The 8,385-nt window shown below is 45.0% G+C and overlaps 1 protein-coding gene across 6 annotated transcripts in view; it reads left to right on the top strand.

Moving 5' to 3' along the window:
• The first annotated feature begins 2,830 nt into the window (after window positions 1–2,830).
• Window positions 2,831–8,385, top strand: part of LOC1273080 (octopamine receptor beta-3R) — a 60,273-nt gene continuing 54,718 nt past the window's right edge. The window contains exons 1-2 of one of the 6 annotated variants that reach the window (XM_061642047.1): window positions 2,831–3,002; window positions 3,673–3,797. The gene's annotated coding sequence lies outside the window, so the exon portion shown is untranslated. Of the gene's footprint in view, window positions 3,809–8,385 lie in introns of all 6 variants that reach the window. The other 5 variants (XM_061642044.1, XM_061642048.1, XM_061642043.1 and 2 more) reach the window with 5 other exon arrangements.

The following is an 8,385-nucleotide window of genomic DNA, read 5'->3' as shown; positions in this document are numbered from 1 at the left end:
TACTCCAAGATGTTTATAAAATCAGTAAAATAGTAACATATTGTGTGTGTTATTTTTTAATATATTGAGGAATGAAACAGTTTTAATTCTATTTTAGTGAAAGCATTGTAATTCCGAGGTAAAATTTATGTTTATGAATCGGTTAGTTTGACATTTCTGCATATGTTGCGCTTCAAATGAAGGTGCTCACTCAAGCACTCACGCAAATTGAAGCGTCAGGGCTGAGCAACTGTAAACAGATAATAGAGAGCTTGATGTTTGTAAAGTCATGGAAACTCTTAATTCAGCATAAGTAATCTTATTTACCAAAGTGTTGCAAATGTTTAGTTAATTTATTTTTCCAGAGAAATTTAAAAATTGACGCTTTTTGTTTTACTTGAACAATTAATGGACTGTTTTTAACTGGTTGTTTTGTCTTTAATTTACAACTGGTTAGTTTAAGTTCAAACAAAATAGTCCTACACCGGGAAGTTTTGAATTATGTAATTTGGAGTATTTATACATAGGCTTATGAGCACTTGAAATTACAATTAATTTTCTAATGTTTATACTCTACAATGCTGTCCGTATCCCACCAATCATTGCCATACAGTAACTCAGCACCGCGAGAGTCGCAAGCGTTTGAGGGGTAGGACATTAGCCATGTTTGAGTGACAAACAATGCATTCAGTTATATTTTTGGTGTTTATTTGGTTCTTTTCTGACTGATTGATGGTGCATCGGTTGAATAGATGCATTGATGTTGCCCCTTGTAAGTGACTTCAATCATCGTGAGAGCTGGAAAAGTTGTAGTAAAGCATCAATTTGTTGGAAATGATTTGTTTAAATATCATTATATATGCATGCGATTGGTCACACAGGAAGAGTGTGGGTACATATTTGGGAAATATATTTGTAATAAAAGGCTGCAACCATAAACTTACCATGGAATTGAATAATTATAAATAAAATTAATATATTAATTAGCTGCAGCAAAGTATATGAAATTCAATCGTTAATTGTCGCTTTGGTTTGTTAAGCATTATCCTCAGTCGTTTGTTTTTTTGATATTTGAGTTATAATTGAAATTAAAACTGAGTTCATTAAGCCAGGAGATTACAACATCATAAAAAATACACCCCGAAACACCCCATCTATAGCTGACGTCACCGTACGGATGACCTCGAACCGTGGCTCACGTGCCCCTTTTTGTCTGTGTGTGTGCGCGGAGAAAGGCCATCGACGCCACGTTGTTACAGTTAAACTGTCTCAGCTTGACCGCTGACATCCACGACCTTGGGAGTGCTTTTGTCCTTTGGCTTCCGCCAGCGAGCAGTTGAGATGTGTTTGTGGTCTGGCCCTTCTTGACACAGCGCCCCATCCTTAAAGCTTGCCGGCGTTCGGCTAGCTCGTCGACGGTACCCAATGCCATGAGGGGGGGAGGGATATCACGTTTCATCCAGCTTCATTTACATCGTGCCAGTGCAAACGTCGCGCCAACTAGCACAACGCTCGCTCGTGTTCATTTTGATTTGGCGTGCCATCGTTTGTGCACGTTTCGCTTCCAGGGCAGCATCGAGCTCCGGAGCCACGCTCCCTAGCAATAGATGATACGGTGAACTTTCAACGGGCGAACAGCATTCATTCGGCGAGCTGGCTGGCTGAGATCGCGAATGTGTACAGGTCGGTGCACCTCGCAGGGAACGGGAAGTTTGGGTTTACGCACCGCCACCTCGGTGGGGTTTCTTTCTAACGCCCGGAGGTCACAGCTGCCACAGACCGTCTGTCTATCGTGGAATCGTCCTTGTTTTTGGTTGTCGTTTTGTTGCTGCTTTCCCAAACGCGCTAAACCAGCCAGAGTGCGCAAGTGCGCGCTCGTAGCGCCTTCGGTTGTTGGGAATTTCGGAGGCGCTTTCACAGGCTCGCAATGTTCGGAAAGGGTGGAGAGAGGAAGACAGCGGAACCTCTAGAACGTGTATGTGTTGGAAGAAGAGAGTAGCAAACCGAGTGAGAAAACAACATCCATCGATGCTGCTCCATCGAAGCGGGACAATTTGCGACCCTTTGCGGAACATCATAGCTGAACTGGAAAATCAAGATACTGATGACACGTGCTTAACGACGAACGGGACAATCCGGCGATGATGCGGCGCTCGGGTTTGCTAAAAACGGTCCAGCAATAAAAGCCTTGTTCATGGGCATGTTCGTTGGCTTTAGCTACGATGAAGGCAATTCCTAGCTTTACGGGGGGGGGGGGGGGTAGAATTTTTGTGGAATGTAAAAAGGCAATCAAATGAAATAAAACATGAACGAGAAACTCGTACAAACAAGCGTTGGCTTTATATTTAAATCAATTTTGGGTTGAAATGAATGTCATTGTATCTTTAACGTACATTATTTACGAGGAATAAAGGATCTATTGGCTCATTGATGTGTCTAAAATTATTCATCAAATGCAACCAAATATTGTAACAAATAGTGGTAATGTTTTTGTACAGTCTGATGATACTAAACCACACAGAAGGCCACACAAGCTGGGTGGATTGCCGTTATGCGTTTAACACAGTTTATGTTCTCGGTAAAACCAATAAAAACCACACCACGACATTAACCTAGATGCAGTGAAAACATTTGCCTCCAACATTCAATTGATATCTCAGCCCAGCCACGGTGCGCTTCCGAGTTCGAGTTGTTATTTAATCACCGCATAAAAGCCTTCAAATATCCTCGCACATGGCTGTTCATCCGGACGTTCACCGAACGGATGAACTAGCCAGCCGCTCGGTACCTCGAGCCGGAGTCGGATCCTTGCATCGGTAAGGTGGTTCGGGCTCGGCCCGACAGCCCGAGACAGCGCGAGCCTGCTCCAGTTGCAGTGCAGCGAGCGTGCCGAACGGAACAGTCGGTCCGTCCCTCGCCAGCTTTGAAGCGCAAGTGCGCAACGGCTCCGCATCCGGGTTTCCGCAACAGCAACAGCGGGCAGCCTGCTGAGCTTGCGAGCAGCTGTATGCGTCGCATTATTGGTATGTGTGTGTGTATATACGTTGTGTTGTTGTTCCAGTTTCTACCGGTGATGGCACACTTTTACTAAAATCCATACCATATAGTGCCGCGGAGTGAAAGGTGCGCACGCTTTTACAGTAACTGTGTCAAGTGAGACGGAGCACGTGCGACGGGGTGGCGGATGGAATGAGATGCAGCATACCGATGGCTCGCGTGCGGTGGCTGTGTCTGTGTGTAGTGTACGGATCCAGGATATTAGGGAAGTAGGAAATCGTGTGGATCCAGCTTCGTTCTCCCAGGCAGGGCATTCCATTCGCTGGCAGCATTAGGTCATCCGCGATAGTAGCAGCCGAATGTGTGTGTCCGTCCAACGGTAACGGCTAGCGTGTACACTTGCTGCCGTTGGTAGTGGTGGTAGTGGTGATAATAGCGTACCGATTGTGAACCGATCCGATTGGAAAACTAATCACAAGCCATCCGTGAAGCAAAAACCCAAACTTCGATTGCCAAATTCTTCAAAAATTGCAAGTGCAGAGTAAAGTGTGTTTGCATACTTAACTGAAGTGTAAAAAAAGGTTAAAGTTAATGTTTTAAGTAGCAATTAAATATGTTTTAATTAAGAGTGAGGATACCTTTCCCGTTAATTACAAAGTTTTTCAGGAAATAAACAAACATTTAATTCTACCACAGTTTCATGCAGACCCCAAGAGGCACAGTATTGCACAACTTCCGACCCTACTGAAAGCTGATATTGTTCCCAGTACCAGCAATCTCTCTTAACCGCTACCCCTCCCCCCCTGGATGCTGCAGCTGATGTAAGTCCCGTGTAGGTGTCTTAAGCTGTGTGTTGTCTTTTACATTACTTTGCTTTAAATCTGCACTCAACGTACGGTGGGATAGATAATACACCCGTCTTCTCCGCTACACTTCCTTCAACGTCTTCTCGGGCACCACCCCCACAAATTCCCCCATTAAATGTCCCTTGGGGTGATAGCATGATAGCGTGCGTATGTGTGTGTGTGTGTTTGCGTGTGTACGAGCATTTCGGGAGTGTTGTTTATTGTACGATGAGTTTCTTTTCCCTTAGTGTGCTTCCAACTTCCACCCCGAAACGGCGCTGGTGGCGGCGGTCTGAGGTGTCTGTTTTCATTAGACTTTATGGGACGGTTTTTATCCGGGGCGAAGTTTTCGGTAAAATCAAAAAAGCAAAGTTTGATGACTCTTGGGACGGGAGGCACACAATGGTCGGATTCGGGGTATGTTTGGGCCGTGTTTTTCCGGCCCCGCTCCCGGCGACGCAAGGCCTCCGATCAATTGTCTGATAACGGATGGGCATCGACGGTATGCTTTGGGTTGGATGTCTGAGTGTTTGTGCTTGTGTGTGTGTTGGTAGTCATTTCCGACCTTTTTCGGCAGAGCAACCGTGTGACCTTTGATCATGGTAGCATGTTTAATAGTTGAGCAGCATGAAACAGCATGCCTTTTTTTTTTGAGCGTGGAGGCAACGTTCGGGAAACGTGTTTGGCATTCCGGCAACCGGTCGGAACCGGTTGATAAACGTCCGATGAATAAGCAATGTGAGATAACACCAATTTTGACCATGTTTAAATTGGCCGTAGCATTCCATCTGGCAGCTGGGCGAAAAACAAAAGGCTAGACTGTGTATGAATAAACGCACGGCCATTTAATCTTCAATCGGAGGTGTTTATCGTAATAAATAACTTAACGCGGATACAGTAAACAATTCCATCCCCTTTAGTCATTGCATCCAATTTGCCTTTTTCCGAGCAAAACGTGATATATTTATATCACTTTCCATGCCAACATGGCTGTGCCGAGCTATGTATAACACACTTGCCACGCTTCAACGGCATCGTCTGGTGTAAAAGGATCGATCGATTGATTGTACAACAACAGCGTTGCACTACCGTAGCCCATTACCTTGCCCCTTAAAAATGGCCCAAAAGGAAGGGGGCCTTCGCCTTCTCCAGGGCGCCCACGTGTTCTGTAGTATTTCGTAGAATTTCTAATTAGTTCACCGACAGATGATTGGCTACACACACACAAATACACTCACACACCAGAGACGGTAGACACTCCACAATCGCACCGTCCAACTCGAGAACCGTCTAAAAGCGCTGTGGCAAGTGTTTTGAATGCACGTGAAGGACCCGCCGCGGTGATGAAGCCTATGTAAAGGGTGCTTGTAACAGAAACGGCGGCAGTAGTGGCAGAATATCGTCCTTTTCGGATCAGAATTCGATGAAGAATCGAGTACCGGCCTCCCCGCTGTCTGCTGCATACAGAGAATTGTTGTTTTTCCCATCAGCCTAGTGGGTTGTGGTGTGCGGCTACTACTGCCTTGCATCGGGAGCACCGACGCGTGAGGTTATTGAGGTCAGTGCGCACCGTAGCTTGTTAATGCACTCGACGGCACTGTTCGCGTGAAGTGCAGTCAGCCAGCGGGGTCCTCGAGCGAACGCTGGATACGCTTTATCCACTGGGCAGATCGGTACCATACTCATTGAAACCACCGGGGCGGGTTCATGGTACATGGGTTCGGTGCTGCCTGGCCAGTTTGACAATGGCAGGCTGCGCAGGTTGTTAAAACCTTTTGGTTCGCACCTATATGTTTACAAAAAACCGCCTACGTCTGGTGAAGCAGCGGCGAAGTTCCATGGAAGTGTATTGAAATTGATGAACCGTAAAAGCATTTCGGGGAACGGTCCTCGCATCGTGGATTATGCAATATGTCGAGAAGGTTAAAGGAAGTGACTCGGTAAGAAGAATCTATAATATGAATGAATACTGTTTGTTTGTAGTGGTGTGTTGTAGCAGCTGAGATCATGATAGCTTTTCCTCGTTTACATATTCGAGCTCAAGCCAACATAGCAACGACGAAAAAATATTGAAAATCAAGTAGGCGTTGAGTAATAATGCCAGTGCAAAAGCATCGTAATGCTTTTTGATCAGTTTCCCAGAAGTGTGTTAATGGAATATCTTTCATCAGTTTGAAAACGTGATTAAACCCAAAAGTTTAACCAATAATAACCGCAGAGTTGTGGTAGAGACAAGCAATGGACAAATTAATAACTAATTTTGCACTGGTGGAGCTACTTTTGCCAGAGCGGGTACCCTTTGCACACACACACACACAACTAGTATAAAACTGCAAGCAAGCAAAATAAATGTGTCGGAAAAAGGCAACCCAACTGGCCGGTCTGAGGCGCTTGCGAGAAAGTAGAAAAGCTAACCCAATCGTACATCCTCTGCTCTGGTGTGTGGCTTACTTTTTTCCCTCCCCCCCCCCCCCCATTTATCCCACATAAGCTCTCGTGTACCAAAGAGCCGGCGAACGGCCGTTGCAAAAGTTTCGCTGCATGGCGTGTCGTAGGAACAGTCTGGTTTGGCTGGTTTTGTCGTGTCCAGAACAAAATCTATAGCGCAGTTCGAAACCCATTCAGAACCACACCACATGCTTCGCTGAACACTACTGTTAGCGGGAGAAAATCGATACTGCCATCGGTACGACGGCTACTGCCAGTTGGGGAGAAAAGTCGACACAGCGGGTGTGTGTGTGTGTGCGAAAGGCTTTACAACTGATGCGCTACGGAAATGCATTCGTAAGAGGCCATGACTGCATCCGTCGAATTCAGCAGGCTGCTGTTCGTTAGTGTGTTGGTGGTAGTGTTTTTTTTGTCTTCCCTATTTCTGTCCTTTGATTCGTTTCGGGCTGAAGGCAGTAGGCAGTAGAGTAGTTGCGATTTTTGTGGTTACATAAAAGGTAACAAACAGCACGACTTTGAATGGCTTGCGGTGTCTATTTCTGCTCGCTATTAATTATTCATTCATACGCTTTCCATTGATCGGTTCGCTACATTGGGCTGTTTGAGGTGGAGGTACTAATCATGCGATATACATTGTATACTTCCCGCTATTGAGCGCTCCCCTTTGCGGTTATAGCTTTGCGGTAGAATCTGGGGTACTTTTATTCACCGTCGCCATAAAAGCATAATTTAGCTTTTTTTCGCTTCATCAACACAGCGTACCACTGCTGCCATAGACATATAATTGAAATCAATTTGCCTTGAAAGAGGTGATAACCTGCCCACTCTATGGTGTGTTTATTGGTGACATTGAGTGGGAGTAGCTGGCCACCGATCGATACGGGTAGATTGGGCAAATGAAAATGTGTGGTCAGGCGAGAGTTTGAAGGTCAAAATGGTACGTAGTGGCGTTTAGTTTAGAAATTATTGGCTGCCATTTGCTTCGAAATGGAGGAGATGGAGTAAATGTTTGTGATTTATTTTGGGAAAACAACCTTAGGAAACCAGGCGTCTCCATAGTGCCGGCAGCTATCAGCAGCTAGGCGTCTCCATTTAAACACGAGGTTGATTAGAGGTGAAAATAAGGTCTAAAATTATCCAATGACTAATTTACTAAATCGTTTCAATGTATTTCCAATTATGTGTATATGTTTTGGAAGCATTGTGATCTTTATCTTTCAATTAAAATAATATGATTGTTGATGTAAAACTCCCCGCAAGCTTTAAAACTTTGACTGACTTGTGTCAAAAGGCACATCTTGAACATTCAACTGTCTCATGATTCGGGTCAAGTACCACGTCTTGAGTTCATTCAATCAAACAAAAATCATTATCTGCACCGCACTGTATTTGTCAGCCAATCAATCGACTGTTTTGGAAAGCTCTAAATAAACCGCCTAAAATTCCCTCCCACTCACCTGAAGAGCTTTTCAGAAGCGCTATTTAGAATCATTCCACCACCATCACCACCTGAAATGGTAGCTTCCGTTTTGGAGGGTAGGTGGTAAAAGACACTTAAAAAAAGCATGCCTAATTAATGGTCCACTTTGAGCAACCATCCGGAGGATCATTTGTTCAAGCCTCGCAACCTTTTGATGGTTTTGAAGAGTCGTTCGGAGAAGTCGTAGAATCGGTGCCCAAGATTAGCCCGACAGTACCTGACGGTGTTAGCCCTTTGGCGAATCGGAGCTGCCACCGCGCACAGACTGTGAAGCTGTAAAATGACCCACGGTGCTCGTTTCACTTTAACGCTGCCCCGAAACCCCAGCATTGGTGCGAGTGTGTTTCGTTTCGCATCGCGCCACTGTCGACGGTTAGCAGTCATGAATATTTGGTTAGCATGACTAATTAATGGATTCCGGTGTGATTGGGTTCGGTTTAACTTAACGATTGTCTCTCGAGGTTCTGAGCGTGTGCTTGGGCGTCGAGTAGCTTTATTAAGGTTTTGAGATTTTTGGAGGTTTAAAAAAAACCCGGTTTCAAGAATCCTGTTAAAATATTCACGAAACAATTGTTCGTGCTAGTGTTGGGTGAACAAATATTTCTTAAATTAAGCTTAAGAGCAGCAGGAAAAGCA

Source organism: Anopheles gambiae, chromosome 2 (genome assembly GCF_943734735.2).
Source record: "Anopheles gambiae chromosome 2, idAnoGambNW_F1_1, whole genome shotgun sequence".
Lineage (NCBI taxonomy): Eukaryota > Metazoa > Arthropoda > Insecta > Diptera > Culicidae > Anopheles > Anopheles gambiae.
This window is presented reverse-complemented; position numbering and strand designations above follow the sequence as displayed.